This window comes from Ovis canadensis, chromosome 5, assembly GCF_042477335.2.
Source record: "Ovis canadensis isolate MfBH-ARS-UI-01 breed Bighorn chromosome 5, ARS-UI_OviCan_v2, whole genome shotgun sequence".
NCBI lineage: Eukaryota > Metazoa > Chordata > Mammalia > Artiodactyla > Bovidae > Ovis > Ovis canadensis.
In genome coordinates this window covers 66,573,421-66,597,443 of record NC_091249.1, presented here as the reverse complement: position 1 = coordinate 66,597,443, position 24,023 = coordinate 66,573,421, and the positions used below count along the sequence as shown (strand labels likewise).

Here is a 24,023-nt window from a genome sequence, read left to right as displayed (position 1 = left end):
GAGCCTGACAGGCTATAGTCCATGGGGTCACAAAGAGTCAGACACAACTGAGAGAGTGAGCATGCATGCATGCACTTTATGTACAAACTTATAAATTAAAGCAGTACATGCTAAGGCAAAAAAAAATAGCCACAGAAGTGTAAAAGGGGTATTATTTAAGCTGGGATCATGGGAGGAGGCTCCCCGGGGGGCGGGGGGAGGCTCCCCAAGGGAGAGGAGGAAAAAAAGAAGTGGCATTTGAAGTATACTTTAAAAGTTTAGTACTATCTGAATAACTAGAGATGGAAGAGGTGCAGGGCAGGGGAGAGAGGCATGCAAAGGTATTCCAGAAGTAGGAAGGGGAAGCAAAGAGATGCAAAAGCGGAGGACCTACCCAGAAATAGCAGGAAGCTCAGCTTGAAGGATATAAGACTAGGAAGAGAGCTTTGAATCAAACTCTGGAAGAAACTGAATGCCAAGCTAAGGAATTTGAACTTCATCCCCAAGAAAATGGAAACCAGATTTTTATACAGAAGAGAGACTAGATCAATTTAAACACTGATTAACCCTTTCACTGAGAGGCTAGCCCAGAACTTAGTTTGGGAACTTCTACTCTGACGTTCCATCTCACTTCACTCAAGAACAAGCAACCACAGTAAAGAGGCTTTCTCCCTGTGGTATAACACCTCTCAAACTGGACACTGGTGCACAGGCCACCCAGTCTGGAGATAACGAGACCATGAGGAATTCAAAGAAACTCTGCTCCTTACTAAAACCTCCAACTTCAGATCCAGCTATGAGGGGTCAGTAGCATCATCATTCCATATACATAATAGCAGCTGACCCTTGAACAAGATGGGGCTTCTTCGAGAACTCAGTTGGTAAAGAATCCGCCTGCAATGCAGGAGACCCGGGTTCAATCCCTGGGCCAGGCAGATCTGCTAGAGAAGGGATAGGCTACCCGCTCCAGTATTCTTGGGCTTCCCTTGTGGCTCAGCTGGTAAAGAATCTGCCTGTAATGTGGGAAACCTGGGTTCAATCCCTGGGTTGGGAAGATCCCCTGAAGAAGGGAAAACCTACCCACTTCTAGTATTCTGGCCTGGAGAATTCCATGTACTGTATAGTCCATGGGGTTGCAGAGTCCGACACGACTGAGTGACTTTCACTTTCGCCTGAACAGGATGGGGGTTAACACATGTAACTTACAGTTGTCCCTTCATATTCACGGTTCTCCCTTCATATTCACATTTCTTCCACATCTGCAGATTTCAGCAACCACAGACCATGCAGTACTGTAGTATTTGCAGTTGAAAAATATCCACATACAAGTGGATCCACATGGTTTAAGGGCCAACTGTATATACAAATGATTCATACAAACACATCTGTATTTCCCAAGGGCTAATTAGCTTTACCTCACAAAAATATTGAGAGTTCAAGTGATGGGAAATTAAGGACTAACTGAATGACAGTGCATATCACATAGCAGGTGCTCAATGAACATATGCTAATCAATTATCATTATGTTAAGTGACTCAGCATCAGATCTACAATGTGCAAAAATTAATAAAAATAAGTGAACTCTAATTAAAATAAAGTCAGACGGCCAGAAGGGCAAGCTCTCATGCCGTACAAAGCTAGCAAAGCTCAAGAAGAAAAAGACTTCCCCTTCTTGCCTGGCGAAAGCTTAGCCAACGAGAGACTGTCACAACTCAGCCAATGAAAACCCACTATACTTTAAACTCTCAAATCCTCCAATGGGTTCTTTGTTTACTACAGCCCTCCCAGCTTTCTTTTGCCCTCTTTGAAAAAGTTCTCTTCTCCTTGCTGTATTGGGACTCGCGCGTAGCTCACCCTGATTGTAAACTCCAAATTGCAAATCTTTGTTGATTTCAAATAAACCCACTTTTGCTGGAGAAGTAATTGTCAGTCTATCTATGTCAAGATTTTGGTGGCTTGTATGGGGATCCAGAGAAGACTCCAATGACTCCAAGGCTGGTGAGCAAACAGATGTGGTACCCATTTAATGTCCATTGTTGCTCACTCCTTTCCTCACCAACCCCAGAGTTTAAGGCTAAGTTTTTCCTCCTCTTTCCATCCAAATCCAAGCTTCTGCTCTCTTTGTGTTTTGAAGTTCTCCAGGTTTCACTTGAAATCTATTTTAAGGCCCCATTCTTTCTTATTAGGTCTTGTTTCTGATAGGCCTTATTTTATCAATATATTCAAGTACTAACCTGACACTTCAACCTGATTTCTAGGCTGTTACAATTCAAACTGTGTTGGTCTTCCATTCATTTCTTTTGGAACAAGGCCTGCTTCACTGGACCTGTGCCACTTGAGCCATTGGCCTGATTCCTTTTGAAGCAGGAGCTATTCTACTGGAACTGTGCTGTTAAGCCTTTGATGCAACTCCTTGGGGACTAAACTGCTCTAGTGGAACTATGTGTTATATCTTTGGCTTGACTCCTTCAGAATTAGGCTGTGTCGTTAGAGCTGTGCTGTGCAGCCTTCAGCCTGGCTCTTCCAGGACCAGACTGTTCCCTTAGGATTGGCTGGTATTAGGCCTGCAGGCTATCTGAGCTGTTCAGGAAAGATTTGGGGCAAGAGGAAAAGGTGGCAACAGAGGATGAGATGGTTGGATGACATCAGTGACTCAATGGACATGAGTTTGATGAAACTCATGAAGATGATGAAGGACAGGGAAGCCTGACATGCTACAGTTCATGATGTCACAAAGAGTCAGACGTGACTTAGTAACTGAACAACAAGCTGTCTGAAAATTACTCGTTGCTCAAGAGAAAAACTTCTGAGCGATGGGAACCAAGTTGTGTGTCTATTTTGAAGGCATTCCCCACACCAGGATTCCAGCCAGTTTTGTTTAAATACAGAATTGTTCCTCACACATTTCTAACTTAATGTACATACCTAACAAAAGGCAATTTAAAACATCAAAGCCATTATGAGGAACTTTTAAAATCCCAAACTTTTCTTAAAACCAAACTAAAAACCATAGCTCAAAACTTTCAAAAACTGAAAGAAATGCCTATTTTGACTGGTATTCTGAGGCTTCCAAACATTATTAGGAGCCCAAACTGCCTTTCTGCAAAATAAGATTTAAAAATAACTAAGACAAACAAATGATTAAAGAAATGTAAAGTGGCTTCTGAAGCTTCCAGCTCCTCTTCCTGGGCTGTCTCAGGCTCTGTCTCCAGGGCTGCCTTCTTCCTTTGCCTCTATGCTGACTACACCTTTGTACCCTCAGCTCTCCCATACTAATTCTCTGGCCCAACTTCTCCTAAAACTCTCCACTCCCTTTTTGTCTAAACCTATCAGAACTTGAGCCTCTAAAATTAACCTTTCTGAGGATCCAGAGGCCAAACTCTTAATTTCTTATATTCCCAGGACTAAAGCTGAATTGCAAACCACAAAGATTATTTTCCCAAAGTAACCCAAAATCCTCATATATTTGCTGAGAAATTTAATAAAGCATTCAAATTTATCAACCTTACTGCTCTGACTTGAACCAGCTAGTTCATATGCTTGTGAATGAAGGCCAGAACCAGCACTGGATGAAAATTGCTAATGGGAAAAATCCTGAAGGTCTCTAAGATTACAACTGGGAGACCAGCCCACTGATTTCTGTTGTTAACAGGCTCAGGCAATCACTAGGCAACTTCATCAGGCAATCCCTAGGGCTTTTCCAAAGTCTGTGGACAGAAACAAAATTCAGGCATTCAAACAAAAGTCTGATGAGCCTGTTCATAAGTATTACAATTGACAATGTTATTTTTAAAAGAAATTCTGGTCTTCCTTCAGATATTGATTCTATTTGCATAGCTCTTAGCTCTGTGTTTACTAATGGGCTGAACTGAGACCTTTTCCTTCTAGTAAAAAGGACCAGGATAGAATGGGAAACTATGTCCACTCCAGATTTAGTTAGTCTGGCAAACTAGCTCTCTCACACTGCAGGTGAGTCACCTAAAAGACGGCTATAATTCTTAATCCTCAACTATAGCAAATTATGGTCTCAAAATGAAGCCCAAACCCTCCTAGTTTCTATTATCACAAAGAGCCAGGTCATTGGAAAAGAGATTATAAATTTTAATGTTTCAGGTACCTTCTGCTGTCTAACCAGCCTTTCCAATGTCCTCCCAATTCTCAATCACGGAACCCCAAGGAACTATATAGAGGCTCTTTCCAATCCTCCCTCTTAATTGGCTTAGAGAAACATTTCTCCAGATTATGGATGAATTTCTCCCAGTCCTGACACTGGGGCTATACTCTCGGTACTCAGCCCCACTATAACAAAACAACCCCTGCCTCAGGACACTAAATCAATTTAAATAGTGGGGATCTCCAATGAACCTCAGAGATTCCTGTTTTGAGTCTATCCTCTTTTGTGTAGACTCTTTGAAAGATAAATACCTTTTTCTGTGCAGTTCCTCTGCCCCATCCATTTAACAGGCTTAGACTTCTTAGAAAAGTATCATGCCAAAATGTCTTTCTCCTAAAAGGGGAAAATAACTCTAGAACTTAACAGCAGTAGTCAAAGCAACCAACTAGGTGAATTAAATGACCCATTGAGGTTTTCTATTTGCTCCATTTCTGACAACACTAGAGTAGGGTCTGTAAACACACATCATCTGTTCCTATTGAATCAGCTACCAACCTAATGTGCAAAATATCTAAAATGATATTGGCAAAATTCATAATGCACCTCCTATCAAGATTCAAACGGATCCCTCAAAATCTCTCCCCAGAATTAATCAATACTGTATAAGAAGCCCTTCAAGGTACAAAGCCCATAACAGAAGATTGCAAGTCCTCGCCCTCGACACTACCTCTTGTAATACTCGTACTTTGCTAGTAAGAAAATCTAAGGGCCGCGTATGGAGGTTTGTCCAGGATCTCTGAGTAAGAAACATTACCTCTTGACACCTGGTTGTTCTTAACCCTCATACATTACTAACATTCATTTCCATGGAAGCAAATGCTGTGTTGTAATTGATCAACGTACAGCATTCTTTAGTATTCCAGTTGAAGTCAGCCAACACCACTTTGCCTTCACTTGAGAATAAACAAGAATTCACCTTAAGAGTAATGCCTCAGAAATTCGTTTCTCACAAGCCTTGAAGGCCGATTTGGATGATAAAAAGTTCTTGGGAGGTTTTACTTTGCTGCTATACGTTGATGACTTACTTCTTTATTCTTCTCAAGCCTCCTCATAGGAAGGCAACATCCACTTGCTAAAGCATCTAGCCTTAAAGGGACATAAGGTCAACAAGGAAAAACTGCAGTTTACCAAAACCCAGGTTCAATTTTTAAAGTAACTGATATCAGAACAAAAGTTCCACTTAGACCCAGATAGGATTCAAAGTGTCTTAAGTTTCCCAAAACCCAAAACTAAGCACCAACTGCAAGGGTTTCTCAGGCTAGTTAGCTACTGCTGATTCCAAATTTCTCTCTTATGGCCAAACTTCTATGAGATTTACTAAAGAACTACCACCTTGGCTAAATTTTATAAGAACTCATCCACACAGCCTATAAAGCACTGAAGGAGAATTTGGTTAACCCATTTGCCCTTGGGCAGTCCAATTATCAGACTGCCTTTTTCCTTTTTGTATAGGAAAATGAATGGAAGAGAATGTCCTTGGAGTATTCACCCAAAAACATGAGGACCACCACGAACCATATGGTATTAGAGCCAGCAACTGGGCACCATCTGTGACACAGGGGAAAATCTTCTTGCCTTAGAGCCAAAACTGCCATTACCCTTTTGGTTAAGGCCAACAAGAGTATCACTGTGGGATCTCCTTTAACAATTTCTCTACTTTGTGTACTAGAAGCCCTGCTGAATTTTCATCACACTCAACTTTTCTCAGTCACCTTACCTCCTAGAAGTCCTTTTGTTAACTGCTCCTCACTTAACTACAATATTACATTATAATACACTTAACCTAGGTACTCTTCTCCCCTCTGTCACCGAAAAAAAACTCCTTTGCAACTGCTCAATGCTGGCAGATCACCTCCTGACTCTGTGAGATCACCTCCTGACTCTGATATTGCACAGTAAATTCCCTTGGGTAAGGTTGACTTCTCACGGTTCACTGATGGTTCTTATTTAAAAGATGACAATGGTGAATACTGGGCTAGATATGATATCGCAGCTCCTTTTAATACATTGAGGCAGCATCTTAACCTATGGCCATTTCAGCTCAACAGGCTGAATTACACGCTCCTACACAGGCTGATACTTTAGCTGAGGGCAAAACTGCCAATATTTATACTGACAGTAGATATGCTTTCAGAGCAGCTCATGATTTTGGAATGTTGCAGAAGCCACAGTTTCCTTACTTTCAGCAGAAATAAAATTTAAAATGGCCCATGTATACAGGAATTATTGGATGTGATACTTTAACCCACCACTTTATAGTTATTAAGATCCCAGAGCATTCTAAGCTTGATTCTCTGGAAAAGTGAAAGTTGCTCAGTCATGTCTGACTCTTTGCAACCCCATGGACTGTAGGCCACCAGGCTCCTCTGTCCATGAAATTCTCCAGGTAAGAGTACTGGAGTGAGTTGTCATGCCCTCCTCCAGGGGATCTTCCCGACCCAGCGATCAAGCCCAAGTCTCCCTCAATGTAAGCACATTCTTTACCATCTGAGCCACCAGGGAAGCCCAATTCTCTGGAAGCTAAGGGAAATCACTTCACTGACTTTTCTAGGAGAAATGCTGCTCTAAAAGAAATCAAGAACAGCCAAACCTCTGTCATGGTTCAAATAAAATGTTCCCCAAATAGGAATTTAGAAAAGCTGACTACAAAAGCATAATAACTGGGCTCAAAAAAGGAACAACAAGATTAAAAATTCAACAATTGTTTGATTAAACAGATAAGGTGCTAGTTCATACCAAATAACAACCCAGTCAAACTGCAGACTCTAAAATTCCCACTCCTCACCACTGTACATCCATTCAGCCACTGGTCTACTAATAAAATGTCAGCATTTGTGAATCAATATTGGCAGGAAACATCAACAAGACTGCTTAAAGTGCCTACCTAACTTGTCCCACTTGTCCAAAGTACAACCTAGAGAAAGCTGGATACCACTCTCTGATATTTTAAACTGCCTAACAGGTCATTCAAGATATGGCAAATAGATTTCATACAACTTCCTCCCTCTTGTTGATCTAAATATATTTTGGTCATTGTTGGACTGAATAAAGCCTCCCCTTGCAGACAGCCTCTTCTGTGGTTAGAGTCCTTTTGGAAAAGACTGTCCCTACTTGGAGAACTACTCTCAGTTTTCATAATGATCATGGAACCTACTTTATTGGTCAAGTACTTCAACAAATCTGTGCTATCTGGCCAATTTAATAACACCTTACTGAACTTACCACCCTCAATTCTCTATTTTAGTTTAATGCACTAATGGCATTAAGACTCAACTGGCAAGGTTGGTTCAACATAGTGGAGTGGAAGAATGTGTGCTGATCTCCTCTTGAGAGAGCACCAAAATTGCAACTAGCTGAGGAACAACCACTGACAGGAGGATGCTGGAACCCACCAAAAGAAGAGACCCCACATTCAAAGACAAAGAAGAAGCTGCAATCATGACAAAACCAAATCCCACACCCACAAGGTAGATGACTCACAAGCTAGAGAAAAATATCAAAGAAGTTCTCCCACTGTTATGAAGGTTCTGAGGCCCACGTCAGGCTTCACAGCCTGAAGATCCATCAAAGGGACTAAAATCCCCAGGGAATATAACCTTGGTCAGCTGGATTTGATTACAGGACTGGCGAAAACAGACACTCCATTCTTGGAGGGCACAGACATACCCTGGTCTAGTTCATATCAGGACCCAGGGAAAAGGAGTAGTGATCCTACAGGAGACTGAACCAGACCTACCTGCCAGTGTTGGAGGGTCTCCTGTGGAGGCATGAGTCAGCAGTGGCTTGCCACAGGGACAGCAGCACTGGCATCAGCAGTCCTGAGAGATACCCCTTGGCATGAGCCCTCTTGGAGGACACCATTAACCCTATGTAAAGCACATAGACTCTGGGGCTGGACTGCCTCAAGTCAAACAACTAACAGGAAGGGAGAGTAGCCTCCCCCATCAGCAGACAATCAGATAAAAGTTTTTACTGAGCACTGCCCACCAGAGCAAGATCCAGTTTCTCCCACTGTCAGCCCCTCCCATCAGGAAGCTTGCATACGCCTCTTTGCCTCATCCACCAGAGGGCAGATGAAAGAACCAAGAACTACAATTCCATAGCTACCAGAACAAAAACCACACCACAGAAAGTTAATCAATATGAAAATGCAGAGAATTATGTCCCAGATAAAGGGACAAGATAAAACCCCAGGAGAAAAAGAAAAAAAAAAACTAAATGAAGTGGACATAGGCAATCTTTCAGAAAAAGAATTCAGAACATTGATAGTGAAGATGATCCAGGATCTTGGAAAGGAATGGAGAAGATGCAAGAAATGTTTACCAAAAACCTAGAAGAACTAAACAACAGACAGAGACGAACAATACACTGGAAAGAATCGATAGCAGAATAACTGAGGCAGAAGAACAGATACGTGACCTTGAAGACAGACGGTTGAAATCACTGCCACAAAACAGAATATAGGAAAAAGAATGGGAAAAAAAAAAAAAGATAGCCTAACAGACCTCTGGGACAACATTAAGCACACCAACATTTGCATTATACAGGTCCCAGAAGGAGGAGGAGAAAGAGAGAAAGAATCCATGAAAATATTTGAAGAGATAATAGCTGAAAATGTCCCTAACAGGGAAAGGGAATAGTCAACCAAGTCCAGGAAGCACAGAGAGTTCCAGGCAGGATAAACCCAAGGAGGAACACACCAACATATAATAATCAAACTGAGAAAAATTAAAGACAAAGATAAAATATTAAAAAGCAACAGGGAAAAATGACAAAAAAAAAAAAAAACCATACAAGGGAACTCCCATCAGGTTATCAGCTGATTTCTCAACAGAAAATCTACAAGCCAGAAAGGAATGAGATGATATATATATAAAGTGATGAAAAGGAAGAACCTACAACCAAAAACACACTGCGCAGCAAGAACCTCACTCAGATTTGATGGAGAAATTAAAAGGTTTCCAGACAAGCGAAATTTAAGAGAATTCAGACCACCAAACCAGCAAACACTAAAGGAACTTCTCTAAGTAAGAAACACAAGAGAAGGAAAAGACCTACAAAAATAAATCTGAAACAATTAAGAAAATGTTAATAGTATCATATATATCAAAAATTACATTTAAGTATAAATGGATTAAATGCACCAATCAAAAGATACAGACTGGCTAGGTGGATGAAAATATTTGCATGTATGTACTTTCACTTCTCCAGGGGATCTTTGACTTTTCACTTTCATGCACTGGAGAAGGCAATGGCACCCCACTCCAGTACTCTTGCCTGGAAAATCCCATGGACGGAGGAGCCTGGTAGGCTATAGTCCATGGGGTCGCAAAGAGTCGGACATGACTGAGCGACTTACACACACACACACACACACACACATACACACTCTTCACACACACACACACACTTCCACTTATTGGAGAAGGCAATGGCACCCCACTCCAGTACTCTTGCCTGGAAAATCCCATGGACGGAGGAGCCTGGTAGGCTGCAGTCCACGGGGTCGCGAACAGTCAGACATGACTGAGCGACTTCACTGTCACTTTTCACTTTCATGCATTGGAGAAGGAAATGGCAACCCACTCCAGTATTCTTGCCTAGAGAATCCCAGGGATGGGGGAGCCTGGTGGGCTGCTGTCTATGGGGTCGCACAGAGTTGGACATGACTGAAGCGACTTAGCAGCAGCAGCAGCAACTTCCACTTATTACCTCACTCTACTTAACCCCCCATATTGTAAGCAATTATTTTATACTTTATATTGTTAGGTTAATCATATTTCCATTATGGCTTGTTACTGTAATTATCTTTTATTTTTTTCTGGCTATTGATTGTGAAAACTGACAAATATCTTTTGTTATTGTGATTATGTAACTCATTCATTTTAATACCATTGTATCATGATTAGTCAACAGAAAATAATAGAATTCTATATTACTAAACCTATCATATAACAGAAAAATCTGCAACCACTTTTTAAAATCCAGATACACAGTAGAATTATCTTGGATTTTTTTTTTAATACAAATACCCAGGTATTGTTTTCTCCTCCAAAACTCCAGATGCGATTCTAATGAGCATCCATGTTTTGTTTTTTGTTTTTTTGGTTTTTTTTTTTAGCATCCATGTTTAAAAACAACTGGACTATATGATGATCTTTTACTTCTATCTAGTTGTTTCACTTTTTCTATTTTATAGTTAAGGTTCCCATTTCATTTATATTTTCCAATTTCTCTAACTCTTTTTGTTGTTATTATTTCTCATGCCTTTATCAAATATAATAGAAAAAGTTTAGGTATACATATATATAATATTTATAATCTATATTTTAGAAAACATGATTTTTTGCTTAACTAAAAAATTTATGACATTTTGTTTCCATTTGCTTGACTAAGTATGAATAGAATACTAGATTTCTAATTCATATTCACTCAAAACTTTGGTCTTAGTTCCATTTACTCTGGCATCTGGCATTATCACTAAAAGTCTAAAAAGCTTATTATTTTAGTGATTTAAAAAAAATAATCTGAATGAGGCTTGAAACTTCTAATTCTGAGAAAATAAAGAAATACTATGTTGTAAAACAAACAGGAAACTAAAATGCGATACAGTATTATTAACTAAATATAGATTTTGTTCAAATTACACAGAATTTTATGCTAGCATCCATTATTTTTCATACCTTATTTAAGATTACACATTTTATTTAATTGTACTGAGTAGCTTCAACTGCATGCAACAAATTCTGATAAATTCTTTTTATTTTTATTTTGTTACAGATATTTTCTACTTTCCCTTATTATGGCTTCTTAGATACTCTCATCATTTAAAAGTGGACATTTAATTTCCAAATACATGGGTTTTCTTTAAAATATCTTTGATATTAATTTCTCATTTTGATACTAATTTCTCGTTTAAATGCTTTCTTCTCTGCAATCACCCTCTGTGTTTTTTCAGTCTTTTAACTTTATTGAGGCTTTCAGTGGCTAAGTCAAAGATCTCTTTTGGTAAATGTCACATTCCACTTGAAAATATGTGAATTATTTTCAAATATCTTTCGATATTGATTTCTAAGGTTTCTATCATTTCACAGTGATAAGAGAACAGACTGTATGATTTCAATACCTTTTGTTGCTACATTTCAGTCACTAAGTCATGTATGACTCTTTGAAACCCCATGGACTGCAGCATGCCAGGCTTGCCTGTTCTTCACTATCTCCCAGAGTTCACTCAGATTCATGTCTATTGAGTCAGTGATGCTATCTAATCATCTTAATACCTTTAGACCATGAAACTTTTGTCAGTTTTATGTCTCTGCGTATGTTCCAGTGTCTCCTGATTTAAAGTCTATGAGAACTTGAATAGAATTTGTATCCTGCTGTTATGTGAAAACTGAATAAATCTTAATTATGTTGAATTGGTTCATAGTGCTTTGGGGTTCTTCTATATCCTTCTACTTTTCTGTCTATTCGTTCTATTAATTTTTGAGTTTGAAATTAAAACCCCAACTAAAAATCTTAATTTATCTATTTAAAAAAAATAATTGCAACAACTAGCGCAACCATTTGCAACTTTGTTCTATATTTTCCAAGTCTCCTACAGATGAGTTATCATACTTTCATAATTCAAAAAATAAAGAAGAAGAAGAAAAAGACTCAACTGGCAAAACTGGAGGATAGAGGCCCTCCAAATACCTTTGCAAAAAGCACTGCCATCGATCCTTCTAAATCTCAGATCCACCCCTTCTGGAACTCAAACTTTCACCCTTTAAGACAGTCACAAGATGTTCAATGCATTTGACTCATCATTCTTTTGACTCACAAATGATAAAAGGAGAAGTACTCCAGTATTGTAAATGTCTTATTGCTTCTATCAAAAATAACCGTTTTGGTAGAGCAACCTTTTCACAGAGTGCTCTTGGGAGATGAATACCCTAAGCATCACACCTGGCAACCTGGACATTTCATTACTGGAAGAGACACCTACAGAAAGACTCTCTTCAACTTCACTGGAAAGGACCCTACCAAGTACTACTAACCAACCTTTCTGCAGCCAAAATCCAGGGAACAGACTCTTGTATTTACATAACACAGCTAAACAAAGCAGCAAACCAAACCAGATCTGCACATCGTTTGGTAACTTGAATGGAAAGATTCCTCGGAACTGAAGGAGACAACATCTGATGAGACAGCCTTTCTAAGATACCTGGATCAAGCTTACAGAAGTTTGTCAAACCTTTGATGATGACGTAATATTTCAGATGATTTCCAATGACTAGGATATTAATAACATACGGACTTTAGATAAAAGAACCTGAGAGTTGCTTTTAGATGTAATCTCAGTAGGTTTCTGTGTATTTCCCCTCCAAGGTGGGACACTATACTCAGAAAAGGTCCTTTCTGGCATGAAGGGACAAAAAGCTGCTAAAACAAGAACACCTAACTCTTACCAATGATCCTTTCAGAGAAGGATCCTAATCAAAAGGAGGAAATGTAAAAATTAATAAACAAAAACCTCAATTAAAATAAGAGTTGGGAGGCTGGAAGGGAGAGCGCTCACACCCTACAATGATAGCAGAGTCCAAGAGGAAGTAGCAAGACTTCCTCTTCTAGTTGGCAAGAGCTCATCCAATGAGACATTGTTACCACTCAGCTGATGAAAAGCCACTATACTTTAAACACCGATTCCTCCAATGGACTCTTTGTTTACTATAGTCCTCCCAACTTCCTTTTTCCCTCTTGAAAAGAGTTTGTCTCTCCTTCCTGGGCAAGGGACTCACACGTGGCTCACCATGGTTGCAGAACTCCCACTGCAGTTCTTTGTTGATCCTGACAATCCCATTTTTGCTAGAAAAATGACTGGCAGCCTATTTGTTTTAGGTCAACAGATGAAAACTCAACCCCTAAAGACTCCAGCCCTAAATTTGAATTGCTTAGCCCTGACACAAAACAGAACCAAAACACAGAGGTACAGTATTCAGAACAATTACATTTAAAATGTCCCAAGATCTTATAAGACAGCAGGTCAGTACAGGAAAAACTCACTCAAGGAAAGAGTGATGGTTTGCTTAGTTAAAACAAAGAAATCTATTTTGAGAGGGACTAATCAAGTGAAAGGGAAAAAAGGGTATTTCCAGGCCATCCAAGTACAAATGTACACATACACACAGAGCAAAGTCAAGGGCAATTCAGAAGACTGTGAAGTACATGGACGCCACAAGCAGGGGTTCAAACCCTGGATCTGCCAACTGCTAGCTGTCTGACTTTGAACAAACTACTCAACCTTTCCAAATGTTCATGTAAGTATGAGGATAATATGTACCTCACAGGATTGTCATGGGAAAGGTGGGAGGGAGAAAGGAAGAGAGAAAGAAAGAAAGAAAGTGGGGAGGGAAGTAGAGAGGAAGGAAGGAAGAAAACACGTTGCTGCTGCTGCTGCTGCTGCTGCTGCTGCTGCTGCTGCTGCTGCTGCTGCTAAGTCACTTCAGTCGTGTCAAACCCTGTGCGACCCCATAGACGGCAGCCCACCAGGCTCCTCCGTCCCTGGGATTCTCCAGGCAAGAACACTGGAGTGGGCTGCCATTTCCTTCTCCAGGAAAACATGTTATGAAACAGCAAAGCACAGGGCAGACCTTACATATTAGATGCTGGCAACTTAGATGCTCACAAGTACTGGCTGAGTGGAAGTTTACTTGCAGGTTAAAGATAAGAGAATTAACAAAAGGAGAATCTTAATTAGAGTAAGAATTAAGAAATTTTTGCCTCACTGATTCACCAAACTAATCAAAGAACTTCATTCTAGTGAAATGAAAAACACATTCGAGATCGTAAGGGTTTTCCTCAGATGCTTAGAAAACCCCAATCCATCTACAAATTAAAAGTTTCCTTTCACACTTCAGAGCTGAAAGCAAAGCAAAAATCCTGGACTAAGTAACAGTACTTTTTTTTTAAACTGAACTGTAACTCAAAGCAGTATGGGTTTCTTCTTGAGTTTATTAACCTTAAGTGGTACCTTTTAAATGTACTGGGGAAACAGTGGTATCATCAAACCCTTTTTGTTCAATTGCCTGGGGAAGGAGGCCAGTCCCAGATGAAACAGATAAAAGAGTGAGCATGCTTAACAGGACATGCAAGATAAATGGTATTTGGGGGGTTCACAGGCTTGTAGTGCCTAGCTTTCTGAGAAGCTGACATTTGTGCTTTGCCCCTAAAACAGGCATGTTTTAGAAAAGAGTGAGAGGGGGATGTGAAGAAGAGGCCACACAAGCCAAAACAAAGGATCTGCAGGAAGAGTGAGTCAGAGTGGTACCCAGAAGACCCCGAGGGGCCAGAATGAGATGGAGCCAGAGTGCAGGCTGGGTGAGTGTCCCCTAGGTCACCACCACTGCATGAGGCTTGAGAAGGAGCAGAGGAACAAACTGGCGGAGGGGCAAATGAGCCCAGCTTGGGCCTCAAGATTCAGCTTTTGTTTCTAGTACCTTCTTACTTAGAGCAGAGCTTCTCAAACTTCAATACACACCAGAGGATCTTATCAAAGTGCTGATTCTGGTTCAGTATGCCTGAGAATCTGAGGCTGCATTTCTAAATTTTCAGGTGATGCCAGTGCTGCTGGTCCAAGCCCTACTCTCCTAAGCAAGGATTGTGATTCCCACCCAAGACTCTGAGATCAAAGATCACAGTGTCTTTTTCCTGGAAAAAGATTACTTAGGACGACTTAAACTGTAACAGAAAAAGAACAAAATCTAAAACAACCACCAGAAATGGGCTGAATCCTTGCTCATCCACCAATCATGTATGTGAACCTAGGGAGAGTTACTTAACATGCCTGGCCTTAGGAAACTCATTTCAAAACCTGGAGAATGAACCACTTGATCTCTAAGGCCTTCCAGCTCTAAAACTCCACCCAAAGTATTTTTTTTCTGTGCCTTAAAAAAAATTCATTTTAATGGTGAGGATATTTGCTCGATATTCCTCCAGCAACACACACCTCTGTCATTCTCAGACAGCCGTTTCCAAAAATCCAATTGAGAGAACACAGGTTCTGTTGGTCTCAGCAAATAACCATAGCAACTAATACCCCCCAAATAAAATGATGTCTTCACAATGATGTGCTGGCTCAATTAGATTAAGAGGGTGACGTGTACCATCTCAAAATTTATGGTCGTAAATTTACAGTGAAAGCCAGACCTTCTTGGAAGAGGTTTATAAGTGAAAGAGAGGCCTTGCCAATAAAATGAAGACGGCACAGGAAGCCAGAAAAACTGAGTTGATGAGAAACTGGAGCAGGGCCACCCTGCCTGTCCCAGGTCCACACAGACACAGCCATCACCCAGATGTGAATCTGGAACGTGGTTAAACAGCTACAGATCTGAGTGCCACCACTTCTACCAGGGAATCAGCAAGCAACTGTCTTCTCTCCATGCCTCCTTCATGTATATAATCAAAGGAAACAAATACTGCTCCCTCAGAAAAGGTTTCTAAGAGATTCAGCAGAAGACTTGTAAACCTCTTAGGTAAAAAAGAGGACAATTGCAGAATAGTAAATTAGAGGTGGTATTGGATTTACAGCTCATCATGGGATGCAGACCTTCCGGCTCCAAGGTCTTTAGATTGGAGTTAGAAAAGGGAAGGGAAAATACAGCTTCTGTAAATTTTATAATTTACCATCTTCCCACACCCTCAGGCCTGCCTCTTCCAGGGTGTGGGCAATCATGTCTGTTCTGAACAAATTCAGGCAAGCAAGAATGTCACTTGAAAGGTAGGAAAAGGGAAGTCAAGGTCCATCACCTCCCTATAACCTTCAAATCTTTTCCAGCAAAGGACAAAAAGAAAAAACAACAACAAACCAAAAACCCAGCCTAAAGAACTAGGGTTCAATGTCCATTTAACTGTTATTAATTCAGAAAGTCCTGGGCAGCAAAACCTGGAACTGAAACACAAAATCTGCTACATCACCAGTGGTTCTCATCAAGAACTGTAACAGTTTACGAGTAGTTAAGGCAAGACAAGGCACAGTGAGTAAAACAAGGCCTTCCATCAGCTTTACAAGCCAAGAACAGTGGGTAAGGGAACAAACTTGCAGGGTTCAAAAGCCCACTGCAGACCCCTCCATGCTCTCAGTACTGAGTTTCCACCTGTATGAAACTGAGAAGAAAGAAAGCTGCCTCTGGGGATTTCTGTGAGGAAACAAATGATGCTCAGAAGCACTTAGCACCAGGCCTGGCTAAGCAACAGGCAATAAACGATAGGTATTTGTAGTGTAGAGTTTCACGCAGTAACATAATAAAACGACAGGCTGATTTATTTTGGGGTAAAGATGAAAGGACAGCCAAGCCACTTGGTCTCCTTCCACCCACCTCTACACCCACTACCTGGCTGACTTCCCACATTACTATCCTCTAAACAGAATCCACCTAATCCCTCGGCACAACTCAGACTCTCCTCCTCACTAACACCACGGGAAGCAAGATGGCTACTCCTCAGCACCAAAAAAGTTCAATTAAAAAGGGAAAACCTGCCTGTTGCGCCAGGATTAAATTACTGTTTCCTGAAGGGAAAAAAAAAATGTATCTAGCAATTCTGAACATAGCCACACCTAGTAATGTTCTCAGAAGTTAGTTTCACTTTCTTTTACCCCATTTAATGAACCACTTCCTTGCTGCCCTCAGGGGAGGCTGTGCTCCCAGACCAAGCAGGGAGGTCCAGGTGGGTACCATTCTGCCTCATAGGTTCCCCACTGAACCTGATTCCCTGCCTCCTTCCCCAACTGTCCCCTCCCCAGCTCCGTCCCCCAGTCCACATACAAAATTAGGCTTCATCTAGTTCTCAGAGTACCCACCTCTCCCCACACCATCACAGAATTTGAGGGATCAAAAAGACTACTGTTTGTCAAAAATATGATGGGACATCACCTGTGGCGGACTCTCCCAGGGAGCCCACACCAGCCACCTGAGTTCAACTTCGGGGCTAGGGTCCAAGAACCTTGGCTCCCCAGAAGTTTTTATACATGCAGGAGTTTGAAAACTCCTAACACCTGAGCCTTCGGAACATCTCATTCCAGTACCAAGAATGTAAACCTCTCCAGATCACAAAGGTGGGGCTCCAAGAAGCAGCCGAAAATTCTGACTCCTGACAGAAGATTTACAAATGTTTCCAAAGCAGGAAATCAAAGTTCATAGTGGAAGAAATCTAAGTGACAGTAGAGATGAGAGGAGGGAACACCACAATTCAACTTAAAAATCACAAATTCCAAACACTGAGCCTTTTCCCAAAAATGTTCTCAATCACATCTTCTACTGTGAAGCCCACAGAGTCCACTAGGAAAGCTGCTCTGTTTAGAACCTGATTTGCACAGACCCAGCTCATGGCACCTGGAAGTGACGAACGCCAGTTCGTCAGTTGATTGTCTAGAAACCCATCCAAAACCTGGCTTCCCAAAGTGGTAGCTGCCTTTAGTGCCTGGGGAGCCAAATACTCTTGGACTAGGCAAGGCTGCAGCTCCCAATACAGGCTCTGCCCAGTTAATCTTCTCTGAGCCTGCAAATAATAAATCTGACACAGACTCCACTGAATCTGGGAAAAAGGCCCACAGGTGCCCTAGGAGAGAGAGTACCTAAGGTACTTCTGGGGTGTGCAACCTCCTTCACAGACTCATATACAGAAGGGCCTGCCTGGGTTAGTGCTCTCCTGTCATCATTTTGAAATTTTTAAATTTTCATCTTTGAACTTGAGTTTTACAAGTGAAGTCTGGTGTGATGGTGGAGCACGCATATGAGTTGAGGCAAGACTTACGACATGAATGTCATGTGGGTCCACCAGGGTTCCTTTTGGCCCCATGTGCACAAGGTGTGAGGCCCCTTAAATACAGGATTCTGGTGGACCCACAGAATGTGGGAGTTGAGCCAGACTAAGAGTGAGTACAAGGTATGCCTGTGGTGCCTACAACTGAACACGCAGGAGTGCTGACAGCCCTGAGAGGCCACGCTTTTCTCGCAGACCAGAACCTCCGAAACGCAAGAGGAGGAAAGAGCATCCTAGAAATACGAATGACTAAGGAACACTGCAACAGCCGTTCTTATTCATGTTGTTTCCCAGGATAAGTGGACTACTTATGCTGACCACGACAACACCAGACAGTAAAGGATGGAGCAACCCATAGTCACATTCCTTTCAATCCTCCTTCATTCATCAGTGAGCCAGAGAGAGAGGCTGTTAGTAGAATGCGCAAGTATCAAAAAGTGAAATAACAAAAACAGCTCTGTCAGGGTATTTTCACAGAAATAGAACAATCCTAAAATTTGTATGGAACAAAAAGACCCCAAATAACCAAAGCAATCTTCAGGAAGAACAAAGACAGAGGCATCGTGCTCTCAGATTTCAAACTATACTACAAAGCTATAGCATTCAAAACAATGTGGTATTGACATAAAACTGATCACTAAAACAGAACACACAGCCTAGGACAAACCCATAATATACAGTCAATTAATTTAAGAAATATGAGCTGGGGAAAGGACAGCTTCTTCAGTAAATGGTGCTTGGAAAACTGAACAGCTATATGCAAAAGAATGAAACTAGCCCACTCTCTTACACCATACACAAAAATTAACTCAAAATGACTTGAAGACTTGAATATAAAACCCAAAACCATAAAACTCCTAGAATAAACATAGATGGTAATCTCCGTAACATTAGTCTTTGAGGTGATTTTTTGAGCTTGACACCAAAAGCAAAGGCAACAAAAGTAAAAATAAACAAGAAGGACTGTATCAAACTAAAAAGCTTCTACACAGCAAAGGAAACCATCAACAGAATGAAAAGGCAACCTACCAAACGGGAGAAAATATTTGTAAATCATATATTTGATGAGGGGCTAATATCCAAAACATATAATGAATGCATATAAGTCAACGGCAAAAGCCAAACAACCCAATTTAAAAATGAGCAAAGGCTCAGAATAGACAATTTTCCAAAGAAGACAAACAGATAGCCAACAGGTACATAAGAAAGAAGCTCAACATCACTCGTCAGCAGGAAAATGCAAGTCAAAACTACAAAAAGATTATCTCACATCTGTTAAACTAGTTGTTATCAAAAAGACAAGAAACAAGAAGTGCTGGCAAGGATACAGAGAAAAGGAAACACTTATGCACTATTGGTGGGAATGTGAATTGGCACAACCACCATGCAAACGGTGTGAAGGGTCCTCAAATCATCCAGCAATTCCCCATCTGGATATGTACCTTAGGAAAGCACAGGTGCACCTGGGGGTGATTCATATCAACGTCTGGCAAAAACCACCACAATATTGTAAAGAAATTATCTTCCAATTAAAATAAATACATTTTTTAAAAAAGAAAAGAAAAACACTACAGACAGTCTCTGACTTACAAAGGTGCAAATGCAAAACACTCTCGGGGGGAACCGTACTTCAAGTTTTGAATTTTGACCTTTTTTCAGGCTAGCGGTAAGCAATATGATACTCTCACATGATGATGGGCAGTGGTAGGGAACCACAGCTCCCAATCAGCCACTCAATCACAAGAACAAACAACTGAAACACTGACAACCATTCTGTCTTTCACATTCAATACAACATTCAATAAATTACATGAGATAGTCAACACTTACAAAATAGGGTTTGCATATTTTGCTCAACTGTAGGCTAATGTAAGTATTCTGAATATGTTTAGGGAGGCTAGACTAAACTATCATATTTGGTAGGTTAGATGTACTAATGCATTTAAAGTATTTACTTGTTTTGCTGTGCCAGGTCTTAGTTGTAGCATGTAGGATCTTTGAACTTCATTGCAGCATGTGGGATCTTTCAGCTGCGGCATTCAAACTCTTAGTTGCCGCATGTAAGATCTAGTTCCCTGACTAGGGATTGAACCTGGGGCCCCTGCATTGAAAGCATGGAGTCTTAGCCACTGGACTACCATGGAAGCCCCCGATGTGCATTTTTCATTTACATTTTCAACTTACAATGGGTTTATCAGGATATAAGCCCATCATAAGTCAAGGAAGATCTGCAATGCAAAGAGATACATTAATCGCTCTGTTCTCTGCAACATTATGTACAATACCCTAGAAGTGAAAATAACCCAAAAGTCCATTAATGGATAAATAAAGATGTGATGTATGTGTAGTGTGTGTGTGTGTGTGTGAGAGAGAGAGAGAGAGAGAGAGAGAGAGATGGAGTATTATTCAGTTATAAAAAAGAATGAAATCTTGCTATTTGTGGCAACTTAGATTGACCTTGAGAACATCATGCTAAATGAAATAAGTCAGAGAAAGACAAATAATGTGTGATTTCACATATACGCGGAATCTTTACAAACAAAAACAAAAGAACTACCTCATAGTACAGAGAACAGATTGGTGGCTGCCAGAGGCAGTGGGTAGCAGACAGACAAAATGGGTGAAGGTGGGCAAAAGGTACAAATTTCCCATTATAAAATAAAGTCATGGGTTTGTAATGTAGAATGTGGTTACTATACTGAAAAATACTATATTGCATACTTCAAAGTATTTAAGAAAGTACATCTTAGAGAAAGTTCTCAACACAAGGGAGAAGAAAATTTGTAACCATGCATGGTGACAGAGTTAATTACACTTATTGTGATGATCATTTTGCAATATATAAAAATGTTGAATTATTACACTGTATACTTGAAACCAATAAAATGTCATATGTCAATTATATTGCAATTTAAAAAACTACAAAAAAAACCAGTTGAGTCATTTCATGCAGTGTCCTAGTCTGAACAAAACTAATATGCATATAAGATACATAATTCAAACTATATAATTTTAGTGATTCTATATACAAATCAACTATCTCATATTTACAATTAAAACTGGCATTGCACAATATAAAGATGAATAGTAAAATTCATACTAATAGTTCAAATTTTCGATTGTTCTTTTTTTTAAATAGCATTAAATAACATTTTTTTTTAAAAGAGGCAAGACACAATGAGAGAGACCATTAAAAAAAAAAAGGCTTTACATTTTAATACACCTTTAGCAGCACGTATTTGGGCTTCATGAACAAGAGGCCCACAGATAAAACAGACAGCCCTAGGCACAAACACACCCAGGATGGCTCTTCTCCCTGCGTTAACTTTCTCCTTTCTTCCAGCTGGCACCTGGAGGAGGAGCTCCACTGCTGAGCAGCATGAGCCCAGGCCAGCAGCATAAGCCCAGGCCAGCAGCATCATAGCTGGCCTCCCCGCTCCCTCCCAGCTAAGCTGTCCAGGATGATCTTTTCAAAAAGCAGATCTGATCTTGTCACTGCAGCTTCCACATCCTCCCCAGCTATAATTCTTCCCTTTCATCTCAAAGTAACTACAAATCTGACTAGAAAGTGGGTGGGAGACAACTCAAGGGCACACGCCACTGGCCTGGCCCTCCCTCAGTCCTCCAGCCCCACTAGCCAGCTCAGATCCTGGGCCCCTCTGGCCATAAAGCCTGGCATGTTTCCTCAGCCCACAGTCCTCGCCCAACCCTCTCCACCTTGCTGCTGTCACCCTTCAAATTCCACTTGGAGGGGCACTTCCTCAGGGAAGTGGCCTCCTCTCACCCCTCACCCTCTCCCAATGGTAGCTCTCCCGCCTCCCTACAACTTCCTTTCCCATCCCTTCACATGACAGGTAATTTCCTTAGATTTTCATGGCTGTTTAATGCGTACCACCGATGATATTAAGACAGCTATCACAATTCTAGTATGTAGTAAGCAAGCCTCCAATAACACTTTTAAATATATAAATGAATTTGCGTGACTCTTTTTAAGAGTTGAGCCAGGAAAGGGACAAATCCTGCAATCCTCTTTTTACAGAAAGGGAAGAAGCTAGATCACCGAAACAGAGATCAGCCATCTCTTTATTTACTTCATTACACTCACGAAATCAAACAGGAACCCCATTTCCTAGGCTGAGCTTAGCCTTGAAGACACACTTTTCCTACTCTCTCTTTTTTTCCCTCACTGCTGGAGTTTATTGTCCACTTGGTGCAAGGCACAGGGTTACAGGGTGTGAGGAAGGCACACTCGTGTGGCTCAGAGGGCAGAGAGGGATTCTCTCAACTTCCTTTTTGGTGTTCTGCCATTTTGATATTAAAAACCGAACTGCTTCCCTTGACTGCAGTCTGCTTGGTCTTGGGGAGCGGAGGGGGAGGGAGGTACAGCACAGCGGGGAGGAGCAGGGCTCTGATGAGCCTAGCACCTTGGAAGGAAGCCTGGAAGCTGGCGGTGGTCACTCAGGATAGGGGCTGCAGTTGGTTTTGCCAGGCTGGCTGCCAGGCTGCTGCTTCCCCACAGCTTCCCGAGCCAGGTCATAGGTGATCATGCTGGTGGAGGCTGGGGCAGACTCTGATTGCTCTGGGGACTCCAGCACCATGGCCATGAGTCCACTCGGGACAGTGGACTTCTCTTAGAAGAAGCTAGCCCACCAGTGTCCTGGGTCTGCTTTGGGGAGACCAGGGTGGTGGGGGACAGCTTCCCCAGGTTACTCAACACTTCCGCAGGAGCTGTTACTGGAAGTGGAGCCCAGGCGGCGCTGGCAGTAGTCGTGGGTGGCCATGAGTGAGCCGCTGGAGGGGATGGCCCCCATACTCTTGCTTGCGAGCTGGTGGAAACCTCGGCGGAGAGCCCTCGCAGGCCTTGGCGTGCGATCACTGATGGTGGGCACGGGAGCACTAGGCCATGGAGCCGACCTGCGTAAAAAAAGGCGGGCGGCCACTCCACGAACCAGACACGCAGGCCCTACTCTCTTTCTTGGCCAACAGTCCAACAATGTTTTCAAGGTACCACTAACTCGATCTTAAAATCGAGTTACCTACAAACTTTACCTACAAGCAAATGATAGGCAAAGAATTGGCATCAGTATACCTAGACAGCATACCTAGGTCAGAACTTTAAAAATATAATCTGGTGACAAACTGTGTCATGCAAATACAGAAGCCATCCCTTTTAACACACCAGGTACTACTTGAGGGAAAACAGAGAAACATAACTTCGGCGGCAATGTTTCTTGATCTGTGTTTGTAAGGTCACCTGAACCAGATCACCCCAGACTTTTTTAAATCTGAAATTCTGGGAATCTAATCTGAAAATTAGATCTGGAAATCAAATTTCCAGATTGGCAATCAAATCTGGAAATCACAGTAAGTTTAAGAACTGCTGTTATAGGAAGACACTGTTGAGTCATTTGTTTAAATGCCAAGGGGCGGCAGGACACTACTGACACTGAACGTGAGAAAGCGGGGACCCAAGCAAGAAAAGGAAAGCGATGCCCCATTCTGGACCCAGAAAGTCCCTGGCAACACGCCTCCAAGAAAGAAGCAGGAAACTGTTCCCAGAGAAGAGGAGCCTGGAAAAACCCCAGGCCATTGTCGGCTAGGGCTGTGAATTATTCTGGCCATTTTATTCTTGTGGACACTTCCTCCTTTCTCAAGGTGCTCTGGGGACAGCCAGTAAGGGAACCTGACGTCTGTCCCCTCACTGCAGGAAGGACACAGTGAACGTGAGCCAGGGGCTGCACAAGCAGGGCCACCTCTTATAGTTCCAGAGCTTCCTTTAGGGTGAAAAGGGTCCAGTAGCCAGGAGCCCTCCCTGCTGCTGCTGCTGCTAAGTCGCTTCAGTCGTGTCCGACTCTGTGCGACCCCAAAGATGGCAGCCTACCAGGCTCCTCCATCCCTGGGATTCTCCAGGCAAGAACACTGGAGTGAGGTGCCATTGCCTTCTCCGAGGAGCCCTCCCTAGAGACTGGAATTCCAGCCACTCCTGGCCCACCCTCCTCACCACCTGTCTCCTGCCTGTCAACCCAAAAGCCCTGAGAAATGAGAAGATCCGTAAGAAGCCTCTCAGCAC

General features: G+C 41.7%; 1 protein-coding gene and 1 pseudogene across 4 annotated transcripts in view; both read right to left on the bottom strand.

Moving 5' to 3' along the window:
* ARHGAP26 (Rho GTPase activating protein 26) overlaps positions 1 to 24,023 on the bottom strand; it is a 489,482-nt gene that overhangs the window by 369,969 nt on the left and 95,490 nt on the right. The window lies entirely within an intron of this gene.
* On the bottom strand, positions 22,244 to 22,764 carry LOC138441838 (pancreatic progenitor cell differentiation and proliferation factor-like; annotated as a pseudogene).